At 49.5% G+C, this 14,513-nt stretch overlaps 1 protein-coding gene across 11 annotated transcripts in view; it reads left to right on the forward strand.

The window, feature by feature from the left end:
- ATXN1 (ataxin 1) overlaps window positions 1-14,513 on the forward strand; it is a 412,322-nt gene that overhangs the window by 377,208 nt on the left and 20,601 nt on the right. The gene's annotated exons all lie outside the window — the stretch shown is intronic.

A 14,513-nucleotide genomic window follows, 5' to 3' on the forward strand; every position in this document is an offset into this window, starting at 1 on the left:
GCTCACACACACACACTCTCTCTCTCAAAATAAATGAACTTAAAAAAAAAGACTTCAATAGTTAGGGTTCGTGAGATCGAGCCCCAACTTGGGCTCTGCACTGACAGTACGGAGCCTGCTTGGGATTCTCCCTCTCCCTCTCCCTTGCTCTCTCTCTTCCACTCTCTCTGCCCCTCCCTTGCTCACACACACACACACACACACACACACACTCTCTCTCAAAATAAGTAAATAAACTTAAAAAATAAAGAGACTGTGGTAGTTATGTAAGTATTGGTAAGCCTTAGAGAAGAAGATGGACAAGACTGCGGTGTGGTCTTACGTGGCTTTGCTGAGATTTCACGAATGTTTACCGAAGAAAGTAACAGGGTGTCTGCTATGGTCAAAGGCGTAGAGGGGGTGGCCGGTGGCAGCCTAGGGGCCCGCCGGGGAGGTAGCCAAGCAGACAGCTGTCGGACCGCGTGTTTCTGGTAAAATAGGGCAGCACGTAAAAGGACACTAAGGAGAGGCACAGGATACGGGCTGGGGGTGGGAAGAACCTACGGTAAGTGATGTGTAAAGAGACACGTGAAAGATAACGGAGAACAGTGGTTCTCGAAGTATGGTTCCCAGGCCACTGGCATCTGGGCCGTCTGGGCACTGGCGATGTGGGCACCACCGGATTAGGAGACAGCCAGCAGGGTGCCCTGTGGAGGGGTAGTGGCTGGCGTGGGAGCAGCTCCGAGCAGATGGAGGACGCATCCCCAAAGGCCTGGAGCCAGGCAAGTTTGAGGGTTGGAACGGGACGCAGCTGCGCCCGCTCGCGTACGTATTATCCGCCGCGTTTTCGCGCTACGGCAAAGGGTCGAGTTGTGCCGGAGACCGCATGGCCCACAGAGCTGAAAATATTTACTCAGTGGCCCTTCACTACGGCTCGGTGTCCCTGATGCAGAGGGTGGGGCTGACACACCCGGGTGATAAAGTACAGGGGGGACGTCGGGGGTGGGGATGCCAGCCGGCCCGCCGTCCTGAGCCAGCAATGGCAGGGTAGGGAGCTCGGGGGGCGATGCCCCCCGAAATTGATGCTCCTTAACTTTTTCTCACTCGTAGTTGCCGTTGGGGCTGTGGAAAAGTGCATTACCACGTGGAGGGCTTTGAAAGAGGCCCTGACGTCCGGCCAGGGAAAGCAGGCTGCCTCTAGAAGGTATTTTTGCCAGCCGTGGGCCTCCAGGCAGCACTAGGGGGCAGGGGCCCCGCCAAGTTGAAAAACGAAACTGCGCTTGAAGCTTCAGACTTTTTAAGACCGTGACTTGTAATTTTGAAAAATTCTCTTTTATTGTGATAAGATATACATGACATAAAATCCCCCGTTTTAACCACTTCTAAGCATCTCGGCGACACGAGGCACGTTCGCGTTTTCAAGCAACCATCACCGCTCTCCGTCTCCAGAACTTTGTCGTCATCCCGGACTCACTCTGTATGCACGCGGAACGGGAGCTCCCCTCCCCTTCTCCCACCCCGGGAACCTGAGTTCTACTTTCTGTCGCTGTGCACGTGCCCGTTCTAAGTCCCTCCTCTAAGGAGAATTATACACTGTCTGCCCTTCTGCATCAGGCTTCTTTCGCTGAGCACGGTGGCTCCAGATCCGCCCATCTGGGAGCACGGATCAGAATTCCCTTCCCTTTGAAGCCTGAGTAAGAAATCGTCCGTTGTACGGCCATGCCGCATTTTGTGTATCCACGTCTCTGTGGATGGACATTCCAGACATCTCTACCTTTTGTCTACTGGGAAGGATACTGCTGTGCACGCTGGCATAAAGCATCATTCGAGTCTCTGCTCTCAGTTCCTTTGGGTGTGTGCCTCCAAGTAGATTTGCTGGATCACATGATGATTCTACATTTAACTTCGCGAGGAACCACCAGAGTTTTCCACAGCAGCCGCACCACGTTACAGTCAGTCCCACCAGCGAGGCACGAGGGTCCCGGTTTCTCCGTATCTTCTCCAAAGCTTGTTGTTTCCCTTTTGTTTAAGTCATGGCTGTTCTAATGGGTATGTGGTCGTATCTCACTGTAGGCATGTAATTTCAAAACGCAGTGGAAGGGGCGCCTGGGTGGCTCAGTCGGTTAAGCGTCCGACTTCGGCTCAGGTCACGATCTCACTGTCCGTGGGTTCGAGCCCCGCGTCGGGCTCTGTGCTGACTGCTCAGAGCCTGGAGCCCGTTTCAGATTCTGTGTCTCCCTCTCTCTCTGACCCTCCCCCATTCATGCTCTGTCTCTCTCTGTCTCAAAAGTAAATAAATGTTAAAAAAAAAATTAAAAAAAAAAAAAAAAAAAAAAAAAAAAAAAAAACAAAACGCAGTGGAAGGAGGTGAGAACGTCGTTTTTATGTTAGTGGAGGGGGGTAGACGATCGGAGGCTGTCTTTAAGCGTCGTGGAGGCATTCCGCCAAGGAGTGGACTTAGCATGGAACGAAGATCGTATGTCTGGTCTCACCTCTGGCTGCATGTTAGAAGCCCCTGGTGCATCTTTTAAAATGCCAATGCTGGGCCCTGCGGTCTAGGCGGATTCTGATTTAGCTGTCTAGAGTGAGTCGGGACGTTGGTATTGTTTTTGAAAGCAACCTGGGTGAGTCTAATGTGCAGCGAGGGTTGACTTCTTGATCTGCAGGTGCAGTGAGTAAGGCCCTGAGACCAAGGCTCCCGGATGTCTTGTCCCAGCCCACACTTGCTGCCTCTGGGCTACCTGCTATTGCACACAGAACCAAGAACACAGTGAAACAGTACTGTCCCAGGCACAGGCATGACTTCCTTTGTGTTCTATCAGAAGCGCTTTGTCAACAATCTGGAGAGCCGGGTGATGGGGCCCAGCCCTCCACTTGGTCTGGTGGGATGGTCAATACCCGGTGGCCATGGGAGACGTCCAGTAAGTCAGTTCATTCAGCAGACTGGGAGGACTGAGACACCAGTGAGTTAGATGGGTTTCCCCCATTGCCCCAATACTTCCGACTCTTGAACCACTCAATCCTCTTACGTGCGTGTGCCATTGGGTAACTGCCGTGGGGAGGCTTTCTTGACTGGGCCCTGGCCCAGATTGGATGATGCTGGGTAGCATGTAGGTAGGAGCACCTACCTTTCTGTTCCACTCATTTGCCTGGCCACTGTTAGATTTGGACAGATCTAATCTTTGGTTAATGATTTGTTCTCACCCATGAACCCTGGTGGACTTCATTGATTATGTCTATTACTTGATCTGTTTCTCTTACGTGTATAATCGTCACGAAGTATAAGAAGGAGTTTATGGGCCAAATAGAAAGCCAGAGCAGTTCCCACAAGACTTCCCTCGATTCTGACACCAGTTACAACTTTGGGAGAGGGTGGTTCCCCAAACCACTCTCAGGTTCCATAATTCACCAGAAGCACTCACAGAACTCGTGGGAAGCTGCTTTACTCACAGTTACAGATTACCACAGAGAAAGGATACAGACTGAAATCAGCCAAGGGAAGAGGCATACAAGACAGACTCCGGAGGGGCCCAAAGAGTCTGAGTTTCTCCCCATGGAGCTGGAGGGTGTTAACCTCCCCTGTTCACAATGTGTACCCATGGAATATTGCCCCCAGGGAAGTTCACTCAAGTCTTGGTGTCTAGAGTTTTTATTGGAGTTGAATCACATACCATCCACATGGCCGCTCTTTGTCTCCAGCCCCTCCTGGAGGTGGGGTGAATACCTTTAATGGTTTGTTCCTCCAGATGTTGAAATGATACTGCACGGCCCAAAGCCCCCATCCTAAGCCACAAGGTTAGGCTGTCTGGAGGCCAACCTTCCCCCCGCCCCGCGCCCCAGGGAAACACACACGCTCCTATCGGGCAGGACATCCCAGAAGCCTGGTAACTGAGGCCAGACCTGTCTTTGAGTAAGGTTAATCCTGCACTACATACCAGCGGATCCACTCACAATCCAAGAGTTGGAACCCAGGTTTGTGTATCAGATACACCAAGATTTTCATCTTATTTCTGCCATTTATGAGCCACATAGCCTTAGGCAAATCGCTTACACCCTGAGTATCACACCCTTGTCTTTACAACAGCACTGGTTGTTGCTTGTGTGTAAAGCATTCCTGTAGCCTTATACAAAGACAGACTCAGTGACCTGTGTCGTGCCTGCTTTGCCTTGGGGAGGCTGGGTCCCAGGACGTCTCAGGGCCTTTGCAGTCGAGAAGACTGAAAGATTGTACAGTATCCCAAAGACTGGAAAACAACCGTAGAAGGGAAACCAACATTTACTACCCTGGAGGAATGCTTTGTTAGTTTATGGATTATCCAGGGGTTTCCACTTCCCTTTCATCCAGCCACATCAAGGGCAATGAATGCTTTGAGACCCTCTTAGAATGCCTTAGTCGCAGAAAGGCATTTTTCTGACTTGGTGGGGATTTTCACATTCTCTGTTCATACACTTGGACCATCTGATCTCCCAGAGATCCAGCCCCTGGCGCCTGGTAGAATCGAAGCCTCCTCTAGCGACTCCTGGTGCTTTCCTTTGTGCCATGTAGAGAAACTTAGGAGAGTGTGTGCAAGGAGACAGCTGGCAGCCTTCCTGTGGGATGTGGAAAAAGATTCTGCATTTCCCCACCACGCCTTTTGGGGATTACTCATCCAAGAAGTATTGTGGAAAAGCAGGCGGGGTGGAAGAAGGAACCCATACACTTACCCTCTACCAGGAAATGCCTATAGCTTGAGGTTAGCAAACCCCCTTTGTGTTTATTCTACTTGTATATGTTGAGTTGCTTGCACGCTCTTTGGTGTGAAGGGGGCCTGTGCATTGGGAACGATTATCATTCCCTTGATCAACTGAAGAAAGGAAACAAATTGTCCGTTATCCGTGACTTTCTCTTTTGTATAAATCACAGCGTGAGGGAAGAAACCCCAGATGTTTGAAAGGATTGCTAGTTGGAAGGTCCTCTATTGGATTTGAGTGTGGAAGCAGGAGCGATTAGCAGCAGACAAGTGTGGGAAAGAACTGGGAACTGACAAGAAAGCATTTGCTGAATTATAACGACAATGGCTACCATTTATTGAGGGTGTGCATTCTGCCAAGCACTGTGCATGTGCCCATTTAATTGGCAGAGATATTAATTACAGCATCACACACTGTTGAAACACCCGCCTCCCTAAACTGGGCACATGTATAATTTGAGTAAGATAAAGATTACATTGAAAGAGAAAACATATTACATAGGCACTTAGGGGTGAAGCCAGGTTTAGAACCTACAGTCTACTGCCCATAGCTTATTCTTCTTATTATCTCTGTCCTTAGTAGGAGTAATAATAATATGGATGTGTTACCTTCCTGTCGGTAGTTCCATAATAATATTAATCCGTAGCCTGATATTCCAAGTATGCCAATGGATGTGGGCACCGCGTGAATTCTGTACTGAGCTATACCCCTGTAGGGCTAAGAACATTAAATTGAGAGTCAGAAAATGAGGGGCATCTGGGTGACTCAGTCGGCTGAGCGTCCACCTTCGGCTCAGATCTTGATCTCGCGGTTCGTGAGTTCGAACCCTGTATCGGGCTTGCTGCTGTCAGCACAGAGCCCGCCTCGGATCCCCTGTCCCCCTCCCGCTGCCCCTCCCCCACTCGTGCTCTCTCAAAAATAAGTAAACATTTAAATGCCTAGCCAACTTGATTGCAGAAAACAGAATATTTGTCGATTTCACATAGTCTCTCCAAATTCATGATTTCCCTCCTCCCCCTCCTCCTCCTCCTCCCCCTTCCTCCTCCTCCTCCTCCTCCTCCTCCTCTTCTTCTTCTTCTTCTTCTTCTTCTTCTTCTTCTTCTTCTTAAAAAAAAATACAGATTCTTGTCCTTCCAGCCCCGACTCTAACTGTGTTCATCTGCACCGGTCGCAGCCGTCCCCGGGATGAGACCACAGAGGGGCCAAGCACCGCTGCCCTCCGAGCAGGTCACTCTAGGGCTAGGCGAGAACCACCAAGTGCAGAGTGCCGGCAAGTGCCCGTGCATCTGACTGTCCCCAGCCTTCAGCCAGAGCAGTGAATAAACAGAGACTTGGGTGTCCCAGGGTGGCTAGTCTGGCACACAGGACACTTTAAAGCAGAAAGGTATTTGCTTATGTATTGAGCCGGGGAAGGTCGTGACAGAAAGGCATTTCCAGCTTTTCTTAAAAACTCAAACTCTGTTGGACAATTCATTTGGGACCAGTTTCAACCCAGATGGTTATCCCTCCAAGTGATTATTTTTCCGTCTTGAGCCTTTCCAGGAATCCCAGCGTGGGCAGGCTGCCAGAGGACTCTGGCTACCCAGATGCGGCAGTGACATTCCACATGAGCCGACTTCCAGGGACAGCACAGCCCAGCTGCCGGCCTCGCCCCTCTCCCCCTCCTCTTTCACACATCCTGTCCTCCAGCGCGCGGACATGCGCCATGTCCCCACGTGGTGGACCCCACCCGCGTGGCAGATCCCCTCGTGTTTCCACAGGGAGGCAGAACCCACTAAAAACACCGTCTGGTCTCACTGTCCTCGTGTTGGCCAGCGGCAGGAATGGCAGAAGCCAGGAATCTGAGAAAAGCTTTCGCCTAAGCTTGGTGAAGGCCATCCCTCCGTGTCGCTGACAGCAGTAGGAAATAGCGGAGCCCCACTTAGGGACAAGGGACATGGCGGTTTAGCTACTTGCCGGGCGGAAGACTTCAGTAGGAGAAGAAGAGCCAGAGCGGCCCTGCATCTTGAGGATTCCCCTCCAACATCTCGGTCAGGGCTTTCAATCGGAGGAAAGACTCCAAGTCTTTAGATGTGGCCCCAGCCAGGGGGCACCCGAATGGGGCCGCGTCGTTGCCAAAAAAACCTATATGTGAGCAGATCCCCCCAGACTATTCTTCACGGTGCTGCTAATATGGAGAGCTGGACCGTTTCCTTATCCTCCTAAAATCCCATCCGATGGGGCACATCCCTGTCTCCACAGCCAGGCACTGCCTCGGAGGGAGCCGCCGTGTCGTACGCATTGTGGCCACTGAGGGGGAGGACACGTGCACCTGGAGTGCAGACCTGAACTTACGTTTTGTGGCACTAGACGGGGAGAGAGGGTGTTCGTGTCCACGATTCTGAGCCACGCGGGATGTTGTCTCGGGGGTCTCAGTTCTACGATGATCCAGATCAGAACTGGGTGGGTGGCATTGAGCAGGGAGCCGGGTGGCGCTGGGGGTCCCCGGCTCACCTGTGAGGTGACAAGATCCTTAGTCACCCCAGCCCGTGGCACTGAGTACCACGTGGTCAGCTGCAGTCCGTGATTAGCGCCGGCTTCCGTGCCCAGGCTCCGTGGCCGTCTTTCCCCCTCTCGTCCCCGTGCATCCTGTCTTTCCCGCGTGGAAGCTTTGCCAGCCGGTTCCCATCACCATGGTGCAACCCCGTACATCAGTCTGCCCGACATCATGGTTGGAAAGAGTAAAAAAGTGGTTTCCAGTGCTGGCTTCTCCTCTGACTGTGAGGCCTTAACCAAGCCTGTGTCCCCCGCTGAAAAACTAGAGATGAAAATACAAACCTCAAGAGATTGTAGGGACGCCTGGGTGGCTCAGTCGGTCGGGCGTCCGACCTCAGCTCAGGTCGTGATCTCTCCGTCCGTGAGTTCGAGCCCCGCGTCGGGCTCTGTGCCGACAGCTCGGAGCCTGGAGCCTGCTTCGGATTCTGTGAATCCGTCTTTCTCTGCCCCTCCCCTACTTGCACTCTGTCTCTCTCCCTCTCAAAAATGAATAAATGGGAAAAAAAATTGTTTTAAAAAGAGTTTGTTGCACGGGGTAAATCAGATGCTTCAGTCGAGTTATTGGCCTGTGTTAGACGATGGATACATAGAAGCCATTCGTGTTAACGTCCTAGGGCTGCCTAACAAATTACCACAAATGTGGGTGCTTATGAAACGGGAGAAATTCATCACACAATTTTGGGGGCCAGACGTCTGAAATCCAGGTGTGGACAGGACGCTGCTCCCACCAGAGGCTCTTAGGGAGGATCTGTCCTTGACCTCTCTGGCTGCAGGGGGCTTCAAGTGTTCCTTGGCTCGGGGCCGTAAAACCCCACTGTCTCGCCTTCCGTCTTCACATGGCGCCGTGTGTCTGTGTGTCTCAAATCTTTCTCTGCCTTTCTCTTACAAGGAGACTTGTCATTGGATGGAGGGCTCACCTGGACAACCTGCCATCATCTCATCCCAAGATCCTGAAACACGTTCCCTTTTATTCCAAATAAAGTCGCACTCATGACTTCCAGATGGCCATACGTTTTGGGCGTCCCCTGTTCAGTCCATGGCCCTATCTTGTTAGCGGCACAAATTAAGGTACCCGTGTACCTTTTCCTTATGTCCTCGAGCACTTGTGCAGGTTGCGGATGGTAGGCTGTGATTCTTTGATGCTTCTCTTCGCGCTCGCTGCGCTTCTGTGAAGGGCAAGGTCCGTGTCACCAGAGGCGGAGGAGAGAAGGGGGGCCCGCGTGTGGGGGGGTATAGCTAGCAGCCTCTTCTGCAAAGTCGTGCTCACCTCTCCAGTGGCCTCTGGCCTAGAGGGACCTGGAGTGGACCCTTCGTTCTCTTCAGAAGCCACCTCATTTTGGAGCAGGAGGCCTGCGCCGTGAGGCTCTATGCTAGGCAGAGCAGAGAGAGCATATAATCACTCTGCACTGAGGACACAGCAACAAGAAAGTTGGAAAGTAGGCTAGGCTTATGAGCAAGCCAGCTTGACACGGGTGAAATCACGGTCTCAAAATCTTCGTAATGAAAAGATATATAAAAGTAGGGAGCATGAGCACCTGGGCAGGACAGGGGTCTCCTCCACTTATCTGGGACCATCAGTCTCCAAACTCAGTCTCAACCCTTGGGGTGACACAGGGATCCCCGCCTCAGTAGGCAGCCCAACCTATTCTTAACAGTTCTAATTACTTGCTGATTTTCACTGTACCTACTCAAGTAATCTGGGGCTGAGTTCTGTGCTCCTGCCTTCCAGGGACAGCCCTGTACAGACTGAGCACTGCTCTTATGTTCCGGTTTCTCCCGTACTTCCCCAGGCCATATAGCCTCAGCTGCCTCTGCTGTTACTTGCCTTCCTTGTGTCCAGACCTCTCAATAACCCGGTCGGTCCGCCCTGGACCCACTTCGTTGTGCCCTGACCCCCTGCCTCAGTACTTGGACTGTAGATTTACCAAAATACGATATTGCAGGATTTATCCCTTTTATTCTGAACGTTGCCTTATCAGTGAAGCTTAGAATTACTCCAGCCTTGCAGGCACCACACCAGACTGTTGGTTCATATGAAATGTATGGTCAAACAAAAAATTGCTAGGCTCCTTCATTTGAACCAATCTGAGGCCAGATCGAGAGAGCAGCCCCTGCTACCGAATGAATTGAGCTGTTGAAACTGAGGGCAAGCGTTTACATTTATTCTCAGCAATCTTAATTTTCTTGGTTTTGTGCCATCGCTCCCAGCTTCTGAGGATGTATAGGTTCCCCTCCCGCTGTTGGAAAGCGGAGTGTTCCTATGAAAACTCTTGTAAGCCCAAATGGCATTAAGCGAAGAAGTAATTACCATTAATTTACCTGGAGAACGTTGTAGCATTCCCAGACCCCCCAGAATAACCTCTCTTAGGCTTTTCTGATACCTTAGGACGCATCTTGCTAACAGATGCACCAAGTAAATCCCGATAAAGCCCAGATGCTCAAAGAACACAGTTCAAACTATGGCCGCTGGATGCTGAGAGGCCGGGTGTAGTTCCCCAGAAAGGCGCTTGGTGGCGCTACTCACGCTGTTCAGGGTGCGCGCTGCCTCCACAACAGCTCACGGCAAGACAGGTGCTGAACGCTGGGGGTTTTTTGTTTTTTGTGGGTTTTTTTTTTTTTTTTTTTGCTTTTCGCCTTTTTTGCAAAAGCAAAATCCTCTTTGGAATGCTTTCGGTTTGCAAAAGCAGGTGCTAACGTAGGTCTTTAGTAAAAGCCAAGTGTAAGGCAAACTTTGACAAAGTGGAGGATACCTCTGTCTGAATATTAATCGCAATAATATAGAAAACGTCTCTTCTAGCTTTCTGTTACCTCTAACTACGATTTTTTTAACGCTAATAAAATGTTGGGCAGAATAGAACTAAAAATAGAGTTCTGGCATACCATTTGCTCCACAGGGACCCTGAACAGTTAGAGCCTACTGTCCATGTTTGAACTAAGGTGAGTCTCCGATGAATGAATCTGTGACCCACTTCCCTCGGGGCACGCTTGTCCCATCCTCTGTGAAGGTAGCTAATTGTGTGGTCATCCCACCCTAACCCCTCTCCATCCTGGAAGCCCCACGGATGACAGAGTTAGGCCTGCTTTTCATAGTTAACCTGAATGAAGAACCGTGTGGAGTGAACTACCTACGCCTTCCAGTTTAGCAGTAGAACAGAAAGGACACTGGCAAGCCAGGACTTCGAGAATCCTGGCGGAGCCCCGGTGACCTCCCCTGTCATGGCCAGGCGTCCTGTCTCCTAAATGGTCCTGCAGTTTTTCCAGAACTGACCCAGATTCATCAGTTCATGCCTCTCTCGTGCGCAGACGTGCGTGTCCCGCAGCCATGGGATCCGCTCAAGCTCAGAAACTCACACAGTTGGGTGTGCCGGGCAGAGCCGTTCCGTTTACAGCCATGACCTGGGAGAGCAGTTTTAGGACTGTATGTATCCAAATCCTAGGAGTGGCTCCCGTTGAAAGCAGTTGTTATTTACAGGACTTGGACTCCATGGGGACACATTCCCACATCCTCCAGCTCAGAAGCATCTCATTTTCCTATCATTTCTGAAAGACCGTAATGGGGGAAGTCTTTTTGAATTATAGCGAAGATGTAAGTGTGGGGCTTCTTTCGTTAAATTTTGTTTTGCGTCTTGATGATTGAGTCTCATATAAAATTGATGATAACAGCTTTTTTAAAGTGCGTTTCCATATATTTTGTGAAGACACAAAGAACAGGAAGAAAAGGAGCGTTTGTTACTTAGAACTCTATTGAGTCTCAGTGACCCCCAAACAAACACCGGCATATTTCCTAAATATTAGCTGCTTATCGCCAAGGCTCCATCCAGTCTGCGTTTGCTTTCTCAACACCCCCTTCATCAGAAAGAGAGGCTAGAGAAGTTTAATTTGCTTAGAAGCTTATGATTAGAAAATTTAATCTCATACCTGAGTTTCTGAAACCTTCCCGTGCATACGAATCATCTGGCAATCTTGTTAAAATGCAGATTCTAAATCAGGAGGGCTGGGTGGGGCCTGGGATCCTACATTTCTAAAGTTGTCGGGGCTACTGGTGTTGCTGGTTTCAGTCCTGCACTCTGGAGAGCAAAGCCTTATTACACGGAGTTAAACGATGAAATACGAATAGGGCAATAGGTTAAAATGTAGATGAGCGGAGATTCTCAGGCAAACTGTATGTGGTTCAACCCTTAATAACTTTGTCTCGATTCATCCAGCAACTTTCTTAATAATAATGTTTGAACAATAGGACGTGTATATAGGGTTCTTTGGGAACTTAGCGTTTAGAAAATAGTGTGTGGCCTCATGTCGTGAAGAAATCTTTCTGTTGTTCATCCAGAAGTGAGCCCCCCAGGGGCCCAGCTAAACTATTGTGTTTCAGCCCCAAGAAGGTGATTAGGGACACAGAGGCCATTTGTCTGCAGCTAGAAAAAGACGCTACAAGGGAAAAATTCCACTCTCCTTTTTTTCTCTGTTTCTCTTTTTTTTTTAAATCTCTTGCTCTCTCCCTTCCTTTTCCCTTCTCTGCTTTTCCACCTTCATGTTATATACCTCTCCATTCTTTCAATTCCATGAAGAATCAAACCCCGTTACCGGGGACCTGGTGGCAAACTGTGGCGCCCTCTGGTGGTTCTCTGAAAACACAGCAAGGCTCAATCCCTCCCCTCGCAGTGCTTCCTGATGGCAGCTTCAGATAGTACAGAGCTAGTGGGCACGGAGATGGGACACATGTCCCGGAATTGGAGAGCCCCGTCTCCTCCAAGCTGCAGTGGCAGATAGGAGACATTCTAAATTCTAAATGGAGGAGGAGAATGGGTTGAAATTTGTATCAGTCTGGCTCTAGGTCGCTCCAGCTCCCGTGGTAATCTCTGGATCCTTGATTTATCATTAGTATTATCTGCAAAAGACATTTATCAATGGCTCGCTTTTCAGAAGAATAAATTTGAATCTGTGCATTAAGGCCAATATGTCCCGGTGGTCCATTAGCAGAAGACCAGCCCTGGAGTCTGTACAGAGATCTTTAGGGCCAGCTAAGCCAGTGTCTCTCAAATAAACGCTATAAATAAACTAAGGCACTACTGAGAACCAAGTCAGCATTCCTTTTCAGATTCACTAAAGCTGGGCTCTTTAAGAAGTACCTTCAGAGGGGGTTTCTGGTTTGGGGTATTGTGCATTCGGTTGTACAGGCAATTTTACATTTGCATTGCTAATGGACCTCTTCTGAATGTGTTTGACATTTTGCTTGGCTTTGAAAGGACTTTTATGCTGCTGCTTTTTCTTCCCTCGAGCTGCCTTGGGCTAATTAACCTATTCCCTTACTGGCTGGGCCTACTATATGCAAATGTTCTCATTTTGGATTCTGACATATCACTCTTGCATGAACATCCCTAATGAAATCCTGTGGGGTTTTATGGGAGCAGTGCTACTGTGGAACCAGCAGGGGGCGCGTGGAACGGTTTGCTTTGAGTGGCTCTAAATGACTGCTAGTTGATGTGGGAAAGTGGGAGTTATACAATTCTTTAAGTGACTCTTGAGATCTAAAGCTAAAAGATCATTGTCAGCACTTGTTCAGCAGCCAGAAGGGGCAACTGATTTTTTTTTTATAAGTTTGTGATTTAATTTTATTCTGTCATTGTTTTAAACGTAGCACTGGCCTCCTGATTGATTTGCAAACATTGTGCGTAAATTATGTGCTGCACTGTTTATAAAAGAAGGCTACACAGAGCACGGTTATTCTGAACGTATAAAAGCCCTAGGTCGGGAGGGGAAATAAGTGACATCATTTCTTCAACACAGGTATTTCTCCGGCATGAACGTACTAGATCTTTGCACTTTGTTTTTTGTTTCCATCCCGGGCTTTAAAGTGCCTCTCATGTCAAATGAGAAACTCTGTTCTTATTGAAATGACCTTTGATGTTGAGACCCCAAATTTACAAACTTCCACCTCGTGTGCCGCTGCCCACCACCATTAAGGACAGGCACTGTCTTTTGAATAATCTTTTTATTGCGATGTTTGGTGACGATGTTGAAGCAAGAGTAACAATGGCCGCTAAAATCATCGACCAAAAAAAAGGTTACCGATTAGGCTGGGGTAGTGCAGCTACATAGGAGAGATGGGGATAAGCTGGTACAGGCAAGAGGAGAGAAAAGAGGCCGTGTGACGGTGGGGATGCCCCATTGCTTCAGCGTCAGCAAGGATCAGATGCTGAAGGCTGCCTGCTGCCTTGTCGTGCTTGTTTTAAAATCAGAGTGTACAAGGGGCACCGGGGTGGCTCAGTCGGTGAGGCGTCTGACCTCCACTCAGGCCACGGCCTTGCGGTCTGTGGGTTTGAGCCCCTTGTCAGGCCCTCTGCGGTCAGCGCTGAGCCTGCTTCGGGTACTCGTGTCCCCTCTCTCTCTGCTCCTCCCCCACTTGTGCTGTCTCTCTCTGAAAAATAAAAGAAAGTAAAAAAAAAAAAAACAAATAAATAAAATAAGTAAATGATGGGGCACCTGGGTGGCTCAGTCTGTTAAGCGTCCGACTTTGGCTCAGGTCATAATCTCACAGTTCATGAGTTCGAGCCCCACGTCGGGCTCTGTGCTGACAGCTGGGAGCCTGGAGCCTGCTTCGGATTCTGTCTCCCTCTCTCTCTGCCCCTCCCCCACTCATGCTCAGTCTCTCTCTCTCTCTCTCTCTCTCTCTCAAAAATAAAGATTAAAAAATGTTTATAAAATCAGATTGTAGAAAAGAGGGTCTGGGTAGGACAAATGCTAAAACCCAAAGCCCTGTGCCTCAGTTTCCCAGGATGCCCGCACGTGACAGTGCTTGTGTCTACAGCTGGTGCCTGCAAGGGGCACTCGCATCGGCTCATTAGCCCGGTTCCTGTTGGTCCCACTGATGCGCTGCCTGTTGCCAGTGGGTGTCTATCTGCCCACACAGTCACGGTGACTCCAAGTTCACCGGCCACTGAGGGACTGAGATATATGTATGTAACTGGCTCCCAGCCCACTATTTATAGATCGCGATTGAGGCGCATGGGGCTGATTGATCTGAAAAGAGGTTTCATCTCTAGGGTTAATGGCGGGTTGGCCTTTTCCAAGGAGAAAGGGAGGGAGCTGGTGTGAAGAGAAAATTCAGAGACTACATGGAAAGAGAGAGAGAGAAAGAAAGAAAGAAAGAAAGAAAGAAAGAAAGAAAGAAAAGAAAGAAAGGAAGGAAGGAAGGAAGGAAGGAAGGAAGGAAGGAAGAAAAGAAAGAAAGGAAGGAAGGAAGGAAGGAAGAAAGAAAAAGAAAGAAAGAA

Source organism: Panthera leo, chromosome B2, assembly GCF_018350215.1.
Source record: "Panthera leo isolate Ple1 chromosome B2, P.leo_Ple1_pat1.1, whole genome shotgun sequence".
NCBI lineage: Eukaryota > Metazoa > Chordata > Mammalia > Carnivora > Felidae > Panthera > Panthera leo.